Below are 18,358 nucleotides of genomic sequence, written 5' to 3'. Positions count from 1 at the left end.
ATTTCATCACCGCAAGATCTGATTTGTAGCCAAGAGGTTGTTCAAGGGCAAAGTCTGACCCAACACTTGCCTGCCATACAGAAGAAACAAAAGGGTAGAGTGATTAAGTACTCACTGGGAGGTCAAGCCAAGTTCCTTCGTGAATAAGGACGCCTGTACCGTGAGTCATGAACACCCCAGGGCGAGGTTCGACTGCAGTTTGTCGTTCCCGCTAAGTATCGCCTAGCAGTGTTAGAATGGGGTCATTGTTCAGCCTCAGGAGGTCACATGGGCAAAAGGAAAACCCAGGGCCGTATCCGTGCTGACTTTTTCTGGCCAGGAATGGGACCAGAAATAGATAGTTTTGTGCGTTCCTGCAATGTGTGTCCACGTACCACCAATCAGGGACATGTCCTTCCTGTGCCATTTAAATCCACATCCATAATCTCTGAAGCAGTTAAGAGACAGGGCAGTGGTAATGTGGGTGCAGATCTAAGGTCTTCCCCATTGGTCCCACAGGACACATTACGTCCAGGACCTGTATATACATATGTACCGTTGGTTAAGGGGGAAGTTCAAGAACCCCGCAGAGACAATCCGAGGATGTGTTTGAATTATCTTGTGGTGTCTCGAGCTGTGGGTCTCTCTGGGGATTCCCGGAGAATGCACATTATCCACATGAGTGTTCACACCCATGGTGGGTGTTAAAATGTGACTTGCCAGAGATTGCGTAGGGATTCTCAGCTTGCCAATGTTAATCGTAAGTGTAGAGTAGGGTTTAACCAGTAAAATGGGTCCTTTGGGTTAGCAAATTGCAGCGTTTGATGTCTTGCACAGGCAACTAGTCTTTTCGCTCAGTTTGGCCACATTTCCTGGTTAACCCGCGGTGTCCCGTCAACGTTCTTTAACGTCCACACGTTTTGTCACTGCCAATCCCGTCGACGTACATAAACGCGGATCAATTGCAAGGTCCCTAATTTGCACAATTTTCAATTTTCGTGAGTGATTTTTGGTACATATACACGTGACACCTTCCTCTACAAGATGCCAGGCAGGGACAATCCCTTACCCAGCATGACCTCCTCCTCCCCCTTGCATGCCATTGTCTCAGCAATTCACCTGTTATCAGTGATCTGGCCAGTAAAGCCATGTCATGCCACGGTACGAAATTCAGGGCCAGAGTGATTCCCTAGTCATTGACAATGTGGAGGACAAACTTTACATAGCATTAGAGGAAGAAACAGTCAGAAGTGATGATCAGATAATGTGGCAAAAAAAAGGTCAGGTATGGTGATGAGTTAGTGAGTGAAACAATGCTTATAATGCCTATATTACTGCTTGAAAACCAATATACTCTCGTACTGCATAAAAATTCGTACCAAGTAAATAAATAAATACTGTTTATGAGTGGTGTGAAATAGATTTCCTCCCATAGAACTCGTTTTCTTTGGTGCCAGCCTGTTTGAAAACCCAGTAAGGTAAGGAGGTACTCCTACCTGTATCGAGTATTTTAAATCTCAGGTGAGCGGTTTCTCTATGAATTTTAGATGTTTCTCACCAAAAGCGGAGGTTTGAACCAAGAAAAAAATGTCCAAAAATGGTTGGGATTGGGGGGAGTCAGTGGTGGAAAAGTGGTCGGGATGGGGTGGGTTAATAATAATGTAGGTTTAGGGTTTAACCAGTAAACTATAAGGGTCTTTTGAGATTCTGTCCTGGGACCACGTTTCCTGGTTAATAATGTATCCAATACGAAAATAATGGCGACTTCGAATGTACAAAGCTTGGCTGTCACTTACAATTTTTGGCTAGGGCGTACTTTTTGTAGCATACATACTGACTGTTAGGCAGAGAGAGAAATTGTAATTTAATAAAGATTGTTTGTCACACTGACACCTTTGATGCTCCACCTTGATTGCTTTCGCAGGTGCAGCTGGCGGGTGTAGCAATTTTTTTGTTGAGATCAGCTGATCGTCTCTGCTGAATGCTGCCGCCTCTTCTCCTCTGACTCGTCACAATTATTTACTATTGATTTGTATTACATAATTTTACACGTAGGCACAGTTACAGCATAACTCTCACACCTACACCGTGTATTACATACATCACGCTATATAGCAATAAGTTGTTAATGTAAATGTAGCGAACTTTTTGCTCTGTTTGACCTGAGTACAGGATTTTTCACCTTAGTCACGGATATTTTTCCTCAAGTTTGCTTCTGTTAACATAAATACGAGGTTTTTATGCTCATGGGCGATTGTGATTTTCTCCTGTAGCGGGATAGTACACACACCACAGTGTGAATCTTGTATGACTGGGTTAGGATTTATATGTATGTATATCGAAAATTTTTCTGAAGAAAAATTTGATTTTGATGGGACGTAATGTCACGAATTCACGGGAGTGTGTTTATAAATTCGTGACATTGCACATCAGTGAGAAAACCACGAATTCTAGTGGAATTCCCACTGCGCATCACTCCGTTCAACCGTCCTTGTATTCACTTCAATCAGGATGGTTTTCAGAACATTTCTCACTGTTTCAGAAGTGATCAATCTTATGCACAACATTAGTGCCTTCGCTGAGTGATTTATTGTGAGTGTATATCGCTCACTTTCTTTCCGTTGACCGTTGAAGCTCGAACACGGTCATCCCTCGCCCTCTTTCATATTTTGAAGTTAGTCAGCTTTGAGTCATCATGAGAGTAGAACCGTTTGTGCCCAGCATAATGCAGTGCTGCCGTTGTACAGCGAGTTCCTGAATCTCCACCTAGATGGTGAATTGGTGAAGTGGACTTAGTGAATTGCAGTGTCTGATGTCCAGCACAGGCACCCAGTCATTTTGCTCGGCTCCCCTTCACTGACCAGTATTTCTTTTTGTTTTTTTTCCAGGTTTAAGTGTCTTTAGCTTTTGAATGAGCGAGTGAGTGTATTCTCCTTGTTATTTTGAATTCATTTTTGAGACTCGTGTAACGTAAATTTATTTCACTGTAATTAATAAATTTACAGTTCTTTTCTTTGAGCTTAATGTAGTTAAACTCGTGTTTTACTTCTCCACATTAAGCTTATTTTATTGCCGCTCCTAGTTTGCACAAATGCTTTACATTATTCATAACTGGTACTTAGGCCAGTTCTTTTGTATCAAGCTTAAATCCGCTGTGCCAGCCAGGAGTTAATGCACCGGCAAGAACCTGTTTATTATTATTAGCATTAGTTATTGATTGTCAGGGGTGGAGTCACTCTCTCAAGAGGCTAACAGTACTACAAACAGCACTCGTGAGTAATTAGTCTCTGCTGTGTACTGTTGAGAAAGTTTATAAATATTCGTCTTTAGAGAATCGGCGAAGTAAGCCAAATAAAGTAAAACTTACTACTTGATTTTTACAAGTCAGTCCCTTGTCTCTATTTTCAAGCATTCTACATTCATAAACTCACATTCCCCCATGACAAATTTGCCCCATGACTTCATCAAGAATTTCTTTGCTTATCCTGATGACGCTCTTTGGTGTTTGTGGATGAAACATTACTTAATGCAATGTCATCTGCAAATTTTAAATGGTTTAGCTCTTCTTCATCTATGTTCACTCCTTTGTTTTCCCAGTCTATCTTTCCGAAAATACTTTCTAGGCACGCTTTAAACAATTGCGGTGAAATTGTATCTCCCTGACACACACCCTTCTGAATCTAAATTTTTTCCAAGTCCATATTTAATGTAACTGTAGCAGTTCCAACTTCATCCATGTTTTGACGGAGTTTTACAATGTTCTCATTCACTCTTTGTTCTCTCAATGAATTTATAACTGCTATGTGCTCCACTGAGTCGAAAGCCTATAAGTAATCAACGAAACCTAAGCACAGTGGCTTATTATATTCAGCAGTTTTCTCAATTAGCTGATTCATTGTGTGTAAATGATCAGTAGTCGAATACCCGCATTGGAATCCTGCCTGTTCACGAGGCTGGTTTTCCTCCAAATTTGTTTTTATTCTGTTCGTAAGGACTTTAGTGAAGAGTTTGTAAATGACTGGAAATAAGGTAAATGGTCGATAGTTACTGAGATCTTTTGAGTCACCTTTTTTATAAAGTATAATAACTATTACGTTACACCATGCTTTGAGAATTTTCTTCTTTTCCATACATTGAGTTAATCAGTGAACAAAGCTGTTTTGTAATTCTACTTCTGCATCCAACAGTAAATATGCTACTATTTCATCTTCTTCCGAAGCCTTCCCTCTTTTCATATTTTTAAAGTAAATATTTACCTCATCTGCTGTTACCTCAGCTATTTCACTTGCGTCAACTGAAAAGTTGGCTATTGATACTATTGTCTTTAATGCAGAGTTCTTTGTAAAATTCTTCAACTCTCTTCACCATCTTATCTCTGCATTTAATGACTTCACTGTTTTTGTCTTTGAGTGATGTAATTTGTTGCTTTCCTTGTGTCATTTTACTTCGGACCTGTTTCAGACTTTTTCCTTTTTTGATGGTTTCTTTGATCTGCTCCATGCTCTTCTTTCTTTATTTTCTTCTCTTTGTCTCTTGTTATTATGCTTATCTAATTCCACTCGTTCTATTTAATCTTTCTTCGTTTTTGCTTTCATTTCCCTTTTTTTTTTTTTTTTTTTTTTCCATAGGCTTGAATGTCTTTTCAGAATACATCTCGCTTTGGTTATGTTAGGTTTTCCTACTACATCCGCTGATTCTCTTAACACTTTTGTTAGTCTGTCATTCAGTTCATCAGTGCCGCACTCAGCATTCCTTAGAGCCTGAAATCTGTTCCTTGTTTCCAACTGAGGGGCTGCTATGTTTTCGTTTACTTTTATTGGACATAGTTTTTCATTTTTATTCATCTTCTTTCTCTCACTTCTGAAATTTAATCTGGCTGTCTGGCCCACCATTCTATGGTCACTTCCTATATTTACTTTGTTGATAATTGTGACATTTGAGATAGTATTATTCTTATCTGCTATAATGAAGTCGATTTCATTTTTTGTTTCTCCATTTGGGCTTCTCCAGGTCCACTTTCTCCCTGTTGTTTTATGAAAGGATGTGTTCATTATTATCATGTTATCCATATCAGCAAAATTTACCACCTTTTCTCCTCTTTCATTCCTTTCACCCACTCCAAATTTTCCCATATATGCTTCTGCATTTTTTGATTTCCCAACTTTTGCGTTGAAGTTTCTCATGAATATAGTATAAGAGGTCTTTTTTTTTTTTTCCATAATCTGAGAGATGTCTTGATAGAATGCTTCTAATTCTTCATCTGAGCTTTGAGAAGTTGGTGCATAAACTTGTATAAATTTCAGGGTATATATATCCTGCAGATATACTGTGTGTGTGTGTGTGTGTGTAGAGAGAGAGAGAGAGAGAGAGAGAGAGAGAGAGAGAAGCTTCATCTCTCTTTCTCTGCACAGTATATACTTTTACGGTCATATACATCCATCCATCCATACATACATACGCACAGATAATTATAGATAGATAAACAGATAATAGACAGATTGATAACTAGACAGACAACTATTTTGATTTTACATCTGAAGAGGGTTTAAGTGAGACAAAAACTGCTTCTCCATAATTAAGCACAACTTTAATATGTGGTTATAGTTAAATACTGCAATTAGAAAACATATTGCACTAAAATATATATATATATATATATATATATATATATATATATATATATATATATATATATATATATATATATATATATATATATATATATATATATATATATTGAATTTTTACTACTATTTTCCTTCCTCTATACTCCATTCTGTATTATACCATATTTACTTTAACTTGGCCTAATATTGCCATCTCTCCATCTTGAATTATTTTCAAGAAATTAACTCTAGAATATGATGCCAGTCATGAAGAAGTGCTAAGGAAGGAATGTAGAGTGTGAAATAAACTACATAATAACCAAAAACTCTGGGCCAGATTAGAGTAAAACGAATATAGATTGCTTAATTGCTCATCATTACCAACACATCATGGGTATGCGGCCGTGTGATGCGTCCAGCTGAGGGAGGATGGCCGCCCCTGCCCTGCATAGTCCCGAGCTACCCTTGGGCAAGGTGTAGCACCCGTTAGCCCACCAAAAAGGTAGCAACTGCATGGTTACCATAGTCCCGGGAGATACTACCATGGCAGTGTTGTGGTAGCTGAACATGCACAACACTCCCAGGCAGGAAACTCAGCCACATTTACAAAGTAGACAAAGTCTGGGCTGACACTACTACTCATACATATGTCTTATACACAGCTGGCCTTGCACAACACTCCCAGTCAGGAAACTCAGCCACATTTACGAAGTACCGTAGTCAAAGTCCGGGTGACACTACTATTCATACATATCCTATACACAGCTCATCCTCTCTGGGGTATGTCTGCTTCATTTTATCTGCACCTTGCTGTGTGGAAGAACCCTGTTCCCATCCTGGCCAGGCGCGTGTCTGCCACAGGAAGACGTTGCTTGTTTGTGGTCGTTGGGTCTGCTAGGCCACACAGACTGCATCAACATCTGTACACCACCAGCATTACTGTACTACTGAGACGGGGATGAAGGGAGTGAGGAAGGAAGGGATGGATGGTGTAATACGAGAAGTAAAAAGAATATAAAAGGAATAGGATAAATCTCACTCAGTAAGAGCAGCAAAAACTAGTCTCTCTCTCTCTCTCTCTCTCTCAAGAAAGACACAGGCGGTCTCGTAACAGTTACTGTTTGGAGAATTATTTTACCTACTCCAAGTTATTATTCCCTCGTATGTTGTGTATATCTCTTAAATACCTTCATAATCTGCGTTAATAAGATGTAGAAGAAAACTGGGGTTTGAGATGTATATTAAATTGCTAAGGACGAGGTGTTACGGAATATCCACACATACCGTTCATTTTCTTCCCTTATTATCCACCGTCACCATTACCACCTTCATCATTCTCCTCTTCCTCCTCCTCCTCCTCCTCCTCATCATCATCATCATCTTTCCCGTATGTCAGAGGAGGAACTATCGCCTTCAGTCAGTCTCTCCCTCCATCTTTGATTTCCAGCTCTTTAGACTACCAAGCAGCCTGAAAGGAGCAAGGGGGCTGTTGCTGTCTGGATTTCTCTGTCCAAAATACCAGTCAGTAATACCCACACCAGAGCACATAATACAACATCAGTCGATAATACCCACACCAGAGCACATAATACAACATCAGTCGATAATACCCACACCACACCACCACACAGGATAAAACCAAATCAGCCAATAATAGCCACAGCACACCACAAGAGGATAATACCACACCAGTTAATAATAACCACACCACACCACACCACACCACACCACCACACAGGATAATACCAAACCAGTCGCTAATACCCACACCACACCACCACACATGACAATGCCACACCAAGCAAAAACAGCCGCACCACACCACATCACCACACATGACAATACCACACCAATCAATATTAGCCATACCACACAACCACACAGGATATTACCACGCCAGTCAATAATATCCGCACCACACCACACCACACCACACCATATCACCACACAGGGTAATACCACACCAGTCAATTCACTGGTCTGCATGATTTTTTTATTGAGTGTATGGTATCTTTTTCGAAATATATATGAAAAATAGTGATTCATTGTTTTTTATTCATCTCTATCACATCAGGTTGTCAAGTTATACGAAGACGTTACTTTTCTCTTTTAGTATAACATAAGTAAATGATAAAGTATATTACCAATTAAAATGCTTACCTTATATTGACTTAAATGTTAAATATAATATATTTTTCTTTTTTTCAGACTGTGAATATGTCTAGAGGCTGCATAAATTCACCAGACATATTTTGCTATGTCTGCGGACAATTCACCCCTTCAGATTCCCGGAACAATATTACTCCTTTGTTGAAGCGCTGCTACTTTGCTTATTTTGGCTGCAAACTTGGAGACCAGGACAAGCCATTTGCACCACACAAAGCTTGCAAGAGTTGCATCAGTAAGCTCCAAATGTGGTCAATTGGAAAACTTAAATGTATGCCCTTTGGAGTACCAATGGTATGGCGGGAGCAGATGAACCACCATGATGACTGATACTTTTGTATGACTAAAGTAGCTGGATTCAACAAGAAAACTAACGATGGCATAATATACCCAAATATTCCTTCAGCAATAAGGCCTGTTCCACACTCTGATGATATTCCTGTACCTGTGCCACCTGAGACATGGGAAATTTCATCAGTCTGATACTAGTGATACTAATGAGATGGAAGTAGACTATGAACCACCAACAAATGACGATCCCAAACTCTTCAACCAAGTTGAGCTCAATAACTTGGTGAGAGACCTTAACCTTCCAAAAGAAAGTGCACAGTTACTTGGCTCTAGACTGAAGGAACACAGGCTTCTAGCTCCTGGAACAACATTCGCTTGGTTCTGTCATCGCGTAGCGGAATTCACTCAGTTCTTTGAGAAAGAGGATTCTATAGTTTTCTCTTCAAATATTTCTTGCCTTATTCATCTGCTTTGTACGACATGGGGATGTCGTACAAAGCAGATGAATGGAGGCTCTTCATTGATTCCTCTAAAAGAAGTTTAAAGGCTGTTCTTCTCTACAATGGCAACACAGCTGCATCTGTGCCAATTGGCCATAGTGTCCAAATGTCAGAAACTTACGAAAATATGAAGACACTAATAACTGCAATCAAGTACCAGAATCACAATTTTCTCATTTGTGGTGATTTAAAAGTTATTGCTCTCCTACTAGGTCTTCAAGGGGGATACACCAAGTATCCCTGTTTTCTGTGTCTGTGGGATAGTAGGGCAGTCAGCCAGCACTATGAACAAAAAGACTGGCCACCAAGGACCAACTTCTTACCAGGAAATCACAACGTGAAAGCTGTGCCACTAGTTGACCCCAGTAAAATTCTGCTGCCACCACTCCACATCAAATTAGGGCTTATGAAAAATTTTATGAATGACCTGAACAAGAATGGAGCTACTTTCAAGTACCTGGAGTCAAAGTTTCCTCGTATAAGTGAAGGCAAGCTAAAGGCAGGAATCTTTGTTGACCCTCAGATTCAGGGATTGATGAAGGACAAACATTTTGAGGAAGCATTAGCAGGTGTCGAGGTGAATGCCTGGTTTTCCTTCAAGCAGATTGTCCAAAACTTCTTGGGAAACAGGCGCTCCTCCGAATATGAAAAAAAACGATGCAAGACCTGATTTCAAGTTTCCAGCAACTTGGGTCTAGAATGAATGTGAAGATGCACTTTTTGCACTCACATCTTGACTATTTTCCCAAGAATTGTGGGGACTACAGTGAGGAACAAGGAGAGCGGTTCCATCAGGATATTTGCACCATAAAAACTCTATACCAGGGCAAATGGAATGTCAGCATGATAGCGGATTACTGCTGGTCATTGAAACGTGATGATCTCGATGAACAGCAAAAGCGAAAATCAAAGAGGTCCTCCTTCCTTTGAATCGATATGTAGGCTAACCATTAGGAGCTTATATTTTAACAATATCATTTGATTTGATGTTGATGATTCTGATTAATTTCATGATGAACGTGATTCATGTTGATTAGGAATACATATGTTCTTAAAACTAACAGAATATGCTTTTCCATGATTACTTGCTTAATTTTAATAACGTATCAATTTATTAAAAATTCACATTTTTTATTATCATTAATTTGTATTTTATTCAACATCCTTATGCTATAGAGCAAAATGGATTAGATATTTGAAATCAGCAACCCAGGAATACGTAAGATCACAACCATGAAAAAAGAAAAAAATTCCAAATGCAGGCCAGTGTAATAGGCACACCACACCACCACACAGGATAATACCACCCCAGTCAGTAACAATCACACCACACCACCACACATGATAATACCACACCAGTAGTAATACCCGCACCACACCACACCACACAGGATAATGAGACATGGTATTTCACTCTGAACAATATATTTGGCGAGAGAGAGAGAGAGAGAGAGAGAGAGAGAGAGAGAGAGAGAGAGAGAGAGACAGACAGACAGACAGACAGACAGGCAGACAGACAGGCAGACAAACAGACAGAGAAGCTTTATTTATTTATTTTTTTAACCATTTCAAGTAATCCGTATCACATCCAAGCGATTTTATCAAGCACAGGACTGAATTTTGGAACGAGGGATATATACAATATATATATATATATATATATATATATATATATATATATATATATATATATATATATATATATATATATACCCCTCATTAACCCCTTTAAATTGCTAGTCACGAAGAAGTGCAATAGGAGGGATGTAGAGCCGTAGCATTGTCTTATTCTGCCACTGAGCTACGTGAAATAAGCTGCAAAAGGACGAAAATCTGAGCCAAGCTAAGGTGAAAGGACCATATTTGTCATTGTTTTTGTTGTTGATGGTTTCATTTTATTGTTTTTGTTGTTTCTTGTTTGTTACTTTGTTGTTTTTGTAGTTGTTGTGGTGGTATTGTTGTTCTTGTTCTTTGTTCTTGTTTATTTGTCATTCTTGTGGTTCTGTTATTGTTGTTTTTGTTGGTGTTCTTGTCGTTCTTGTTGAGGATAATGGAGCCGAGTTCTTGCTTACGACTGCCATACTGCGCGACGACCACTGGGGGCTTCACGACGACCTGTACCACTACTCACACTGCCGATGCTGGGGTCACCTCGAGTCGTACTGGTCGTCTTCGTTGTCGTTGTGGTCGTGGTGGGCTCCTCGGACAACCTCTTCCCCCAGAAGTCGCAGCTGTAATCGCAGGAACATTTGCCGTCTGGACCCGTCTTGAAGCAGGGACGGAGATCACAGACTTCCCTCTGATCTGCTGTGGGTTAGCAAGTAAAAATAATAGTGGTAGTGATGATAAAAGTAGTAGTAGTGATAACTGTAGTAGTGATGATAATAGTCATAGTGATGGTAATAATAATAGCAGTAGTGGTAATGATAATAGTAATAGTGATAATAATAGTAGTAGTGATAATAATAATGGTAGTTATAATGATAGTAGTGACAATGATATAAGTAGTACCGGTAATGATGATAATAATAGTAGTAGTAATCATAATAACAGCAGTGATAATAATAGTAGTAGTGATAATAAAAATAACAGTAGTAATGACGATAATAGAAGCACTGATAGAAGTAGTGATAATAATAATAACTGTAATGATAATAATAGTTGTAGTGATGATAATAACAGTTGTAGTGATTATAATAATAGATGTAATGACAAAAGTAGTAATAATGATAATAATAAGAGCAGTAGTGATAATAATAGTAGTGATAATGATCATAGTGATAACAGTAAGTGATGATAATAACAGTAGTAGTGATGATAATAATAGTAGTAGTGATGATAATAATAATAGTGGTGATAATAATAGTAGTGATGATAAGAGTAGTAGTGATAATGATAACAGTAGCAATGATAGTGACAATGATATAAATAATGATAATAGTAATAACAATAACTACAGTAGTGATAATAATAATGATAATAGTAGTACCGTAAATAATAATAATGATGATAACAGCAATAATAACAAGCCTTTACCAAAGACGTATCCCTATCATACGGTAAAGATTATATAGATATGCACTAATAGTTAAGCCAATTTCATATATATATATATATATATATATATATATATATATATATATATATATATATATATATATATACGGTATATAAAGGGGCATAAACTAGGACTCGTACACTATTCTTATCCGTCCCCGTCCCGGAGGGGCTCGGAGACTGGTAGGCTATTGTATTCACTCTGTTTGTCTGTCTGTTTGCTTGTTTGACCGTCTGTCTGTCTGTTAACAACTTTATATGAAAACTAGTGGTGCGATTATGACTAAAATTACTGGGATGATGAGCTACAACCTTTTGAACACCTAGTTAAATTTTGGGCCAAACTGGACCAAGGCCCAGGCTCTAGACCCAAAAATATTAAAAAGAAAAATAGTTTTTTCGCCAAAACTCTTTCGTCACATCGACATGAAACCAAAACCCAAAGGGTGCATCTTTCAAATTTGCATTCTCTAACATGCTTTATTACATCAGCGGGTCACCCCTCAGTTAGCGGTAGGAGGGTCAATGTCAGATGGGTCTGGCCTAAAATATCAAATGGGCTAAGCATCGTTAATTTTCACCCGATTTACTCCAAATTTTATGTGACGTCTTTGCCTAGATAACCTGATGTGATTATACGTCAGCATTAATATGACTGCCTTGCACGGGTTTGCTGTGCCTTGACACCGCTTCTTGTTCTTTAAGACGTTAAGATGATCCAGCAAGTAGTTTCTAAGATACAGATATTTACAGATTAGTTTCCTTGTGTGGTTACAGCTCGTAAAATACAATGTGGCAATTTCATATATAAGGACATAAACCAGGGCTTATAATCTATCTTTCTGTAAGATATGAAGAGAATCCAGCAAGAAGTTTCCAAAATATAACACTAGAAAGCGCTGAGAGACCGCATACCTCCGTCAATACCATTGCTATTAACAAGGATCCGAATCCGTATCAGTGGATAAGACCCGGATCCGTCCCCATGCTTAATCAATTCGTTTTTGGTCCATGGCCCATCTTTCTATAAAATTTCTTTGAAATTCACAGCGAACTTTTGGAGATATTGTGCGGCATACTCCAGATCCGGATCCGCCCCCAAATTTAATCATTATTCCTTCGCCCACGGCCCAACCTTCCACAAAATTTCATCAAAATCCACTCATAACTTTTTGAGTAATCTGCTAACAGACAGACAGACAGACAGACAAACAAACAATCCAACCAACGTGGAGTAAAACATAACCTCCTTGGCGGAGGTAACAAGACAGAATTTTCTTACATGGTCATAGCTCGTGAAGTACAGACGGTATGGCAATTTTACCTATACGGGCATCAACTACGACACATACTCTATCTTTCTGTGTGATAGGAAGCCAATCCACCTGGTAGTTTACGAGATACAGGCCCGGATGGAAAGACCAACTGACAGGGGCGATTCCTATATCCCCACCATATGGAATAATTGTGAGGATAATAAATAGTGATAATAATAATAATAATAATAATAATAATAATAATAATAATAATAATCAATCAATCAATCAATCAATCATTTCCTGTGGCACCCCCTCGGGATGCATAGGACCTCAATGAACTCTCTCCACCAATATTTGTCTCTTGCCATCTCCTTCAGGTCCCACCAACACTCATCTCCTGCTTCTTTTTTCATTGTCCTCAACCAGATTTCCCTCGGCCTACTTCTATCTCTTCTTCCTCTAGCAGTCCACTCTGGCACATCCTGTATTAAACTGCCTTCTTTTCTGTATATGTGTCCCAGCCACTTCCAGCGAGACAGTCTCACATATTCATTAACTGGTTCCACTCTCGTAATATCCCTTACTCTTTCATTTGTAACTCTGTCTTGCCACTTTACCCCAAGAATCCTTCTCAGTATTTTATTCTCAAATCCTAATACTTTCTGATCTGTTGCAATTGTACTGTACCATGACTCATGCCCATAAATTAAAATTGGTCTAACCACGGACTTGTAAATTTTCACTTTAGTATGTACCGAAAGCATATTATTATTCCAAACGGATTTCAACATTCCAACAGCTCGCCAAGCCTGTCTAATCCTCTCCTCAATTTCATTGTTTAATGATCCATTAGATGATACAATCGTTCCCAGATAATTAAAGTTTTCTACGTTCTTCACCACATTATTCCCAATTACACAATCGATTGGGTTCTCCACGTTCATATTAATAATTTCAGTCTTTCCACAATTTATTACCAATCCCACTTTTTCTCCTTCCTCCACCAGACAATCAAACACCCTCTGCATCTTGTAAATACTTCCGCAAATCAGTACAATATCATCAGCATAGTCCAAATCCATCAGCTTCTTATTGTCTTTCCAGTTAATTCCTGCACCTGTTCTCCTTACAACCTTTCTCATAACATAATCCATAACCAAAACAAACAGCAATGACGAAAGAACTCCTCCTTGAATCACTCCTGACCTAACCTCAAATGGATCACTCAAAGAACCACCCAACATTACCTTACAAAAAGTACCTTCATGCAGGCATCTAATAATATTTACAAACTTTTCTGGTATACCATAGAATCTCATAATTTTCAACATAGCTCCACGTGAAACACTATCAAACGCCTTTTCAAAATCCAGAAAACACATACTAAGTGGCATTTTCATCTCATTAGCTTGTTGCATTAGATGCCTTACAATAATAATCTGATCATTACAACCTCGACCCATTCTAAATCCCGCTTGTTCTTCTCTTAAAAATTTGTCAATTACTGGCACCAATCTGTTCAACAAGATTGTGGGAAAGACTTTTGCAACTACAGGTGTCAAAGTTATCCCTCTCCAATTGCCACACACATTTAGATCTCAATTTTTTGGTATTTTTATAATCACTCCATTTTTCCAGTCTTCTAGAATTCCACCATTATCCCAAGCCACATTAAAAAGTTTTAATAGCAGTAGTAGTACTACTATTGCAACTACTACTACTGCTACTACTACTACTACTACCAGTAGTAGTAGTAGTAGTAAAGTGAAAAACACTTCATATATACAGTATGATAAACTGTGGGATGGACTTGAGCTACTTTTCCAAGCTCAAAATAGAACTGATAAGACTGATGAAGGTGGTCAAATCTGGAGCACCATGATGAACCGTGGGGCCAAACATATGTTGCTTTTCTTAAATTACATTATTGGGAAAGTAGATAAAATGAACCTAGAGTTTCAGCTGAAGTATTTCAGACTCAGCACACCCTACAATCACTGACGAGTAAAGCAGTATCCTCGGAATGTTTTATCAAGGATGAAGTGTTGAAGTCTCTGAAGCTCTCAGAATTAAATCCCCAAGATCAGTCCTTACATCTCAATGTGGATTACATCAGTCTTGGTGGGAGGTGTGGCATGTTACTTTTGAAAGAGCCACTTGGGGAAGGAGAAAAGAGGTTCCGCCAAGATTGCCTCAAGTTTTTGATAGAACTATGTATGTGGATGAAGAAGAGATTTCCTGTTGAGGAGGGAAATATCTTAGCAGTGGTTCAGATTATGGGCCCTAAAGAAGCTTTGTCCTCTCAAAGACAGATGAAGTCCATTGCCAAGCTGGCTGTTCACTTTCCTGATCTTGTGATGGAGCAGGAACTTGACGAACTACAAGAACAATGGCGAGATCTGCTGTAAGCCAGGGCAAGTCTTGACAAACTAACCAAGTCAGCAACATCATGCATGAACTAAATGAAGATGGCAACAATCATGCAAAGGTTGATAAGCCTTCAAGATTTATGTGTGATCTTACTTTGCCACATTCCTCTGCATCAGTTGAGAGAATGTTCTCTCAGCTGAACATGATTAAGACAAAGTGCACAAAGAGATTGCAGACCAGCTCAGTTGCGAACCGGCTACTCGTAAAACAGGCCATTGCTAGACAAGAAGTGCCATGCTATGAATGGAAGCCATCAAGACACCTCATTGATCATGTAAAATGCGGAAAGTGTCGGCAGCACTATGGGAAAGGTGCAGCAAGTCGCAGCAGGCAACTCTGCATCCAAGTGAGCTGAGCCAAAAGTTGCCAATGACTCTGAGGACAACCCTATCCAAGTCTTTCTACACTGATGTAAACTGAATCACAGGTGAGACAATACATCAATTTTCCTCCTAAATCTTTATAATAGTAGGTTTTACTTATGTCTACAGGTCCCTTGTGTTTTTGTGTGTACTCTTGGAATTTTGGGCAAAGACATCTTGGATTTTCTCATTTTCTCCACTAACAACGCTAGACATACGGTACTTTGCATGTATAAGACACGAGAGAATATCGATGTGCGAGATGCGAACAGAATATATAGCTAGTGAAGAGTTTTAACGATATTTCAAAAGGCACTTAACATGCCGAATCTCAAAAAGTTTCATGAATTACCATACCTGAACTCCAAGCAGGAAGAACAACCAGTAAAATGCAGAGCAGAGCGAAAGGTGCCATGCCGCTCATCCTCCTCAGTGTCAGGGTCCACACTGAATTCCCAGTTCCCTCATCCGCCAGCAGTGTTGTCACACTTTTAGATGGGAATTATCGTACCTGCCCCTCAAAATTATTGATTTTTCGTTGGAATTATTGTACATCATTATTTTTTTAAAACAGTGTTTAAGAATCTGGTGTAGTCTCTTTTGAAATGGTCGCCGATGCCTTGGTTATTTACTGAAAACTTACCCATTACAATTATCTTCATAAGAAACGTCGTTTGGTAAGGTCTATCTATTGCCAGACGCCATAATCCCGTAAGGGATGGCCACTTGACTTTGAGTTATTAGTTTTACGGGGAGGGGCACTAACCCTCCACCAACCCACCTGCTGACACATAGGTAGCATATATAGTTTGGTTATATGGTTACCACCCAGCGTTGTAAATGGTTTCTTGGCTTACAGAAAACCATTTGGCTTGTCACTCATTGTAAAGCTACCTGTGAAGAAAAGGAAGGCAATAAGAAGTGACAGGAAAGATGGGAGAAATAGGAAGAGAGGAGGACAGACACAGAAAAAGAATGATAAAGGTGAAGGAAAAAGCAGGCAGCACTACATCAAGTGAGTGAATGATGGACGGCACCACCTACCACTGACGTATACTCAGGTGTTTATCACCTTATTTTGTATTAGAATTAGAGCATACCATGAAAATCTCATAATGATAATATTACGATAGTATAATCATATCCTTTATTACAAGAATAATACTTCAAGGAAAAGAAATAGCCTTAGTGCCAATCAAGAAAATCACTCTAACTAGCAACAGAATGCAGTCCATAGAACTTAGATAATTCACAGAAATCAGCTTACTCTTGCAGGTAATAACTCAGTAAGACCATAAAACAAATATTTTCAGTGATGACCATCACATTAGCCCTTAAGATCCTCATCTGTCCAATTGTGGAACAACTGTGCATAATTAGCTATGCGTGCCTCAAAATTTACTGCCATGCTAGCTTTCAACCCAAAATTATCGTACAAACCGTATGATCATAGAAAATGGTACGTACATCGTACCAGAGGCAATATTATCGTAGATATAAGATAATTATCGTACGTGTGGCACACTGCCCAAGTGTGGTGCTGGCCCAGCAGCACAATGTGGTAAGGGGGCGGAGCTAGTGACGTCATAAGAGCTTGCCAATCAGGACACAGATCAGGACACAGATGGGACTGTCATATACTGCTATATACAGAATTATTGTTATAATTTATTCGATGTTAATAAAAGTATCAGGAATATAACAAAAAATCCTATACTTTATTTATTCTTACGAAGCGTTTACTAACAATCCTTAACAAATCCCACGGAAAGGTCATTTTCAAAATGTGTTACTACAGAGCTCAATGGAGGTGAAGACACCTCTCTTTATACACACCGAAAAATTACCCCCTTATATTGAAAGTTGTGTGTATTATGAAGATGCAGCAGTTTGTGCCCCACTTGGACCCTATTAACGTATGAGAAGTGTGTGTGTGTGTGTGTGTGTGTGTGTGTGTGTTGATTTGAGAGGTGTTATGAACGTGTGTGTGTGTGCGTGTGTGTGTGTGTGTGTGTGTGTGTGTGTGTGTTGCCAGGTGACAGGGAGGGAGGGATGGGAGGAAAAATAAACATCATTCCTCCATGTCCTTCTTCTCCCGTTGCATGCCTCCACCCCCCCCCCCTTACCTTTGCAGCTCTCTCTCCAAGTTAAAGTGAAAAGAATAGATAGATGATGATAGTGGAGGTAGAGAGCAATCATCCTATTTTTTTTGTTTATATCCTCTTCCTCCCCATCATCATCGTCACCATCATCATCATCGTCAGCATCATCATCATCGTCAGCATCATCACCATCACAACCATTATCATCATCATCACAACCATTATCTTTATCATCATCACCATCCTCCTCCTCCTCCTCCGCCTCCATCTCATCATCTACAACTACATCTTCCTCAGGGACGAATTCTGTATTGGACCCACTAGCCACCCTGACCCCCAACCACCGGAACTAGACCTACCCCCACCATGAGACTGTTCAGGACCATGGTAGTGACACTCCTAGGCTCCAGACGGGACGAAATGATGGCAGCTGGAACAAAAATGGCGTCAGCGGGAACACAGGACCTAGACCTGTTCCGAACGTGAAACTACTGCTACTACTACTACTACTACTACTCCTACTATTACTACTACTATTACTACTACTACTACTACTACTGCTACTACTACTACTACTACTATTACTACTACTATTAATACTACTAC

This window comes from Coenobita brevimanus, chromosome 74 (genome assembly GCF_032717465.1).
Source record: "Coenobita brevimanus isolate Jiangsu-jjx chromosome 74, ASM3271746v2, whole genome shotgun sequence".
NCBI classification, from domain to species: Eukaryota; Metazoa; Arthropoda; class Malacostraca; order Decapoda; family Coenobitidae; genus Coenobita; species Coenobita brevimanus.
Note: the sequence above shows the minus strand (reverse complement) of the source record.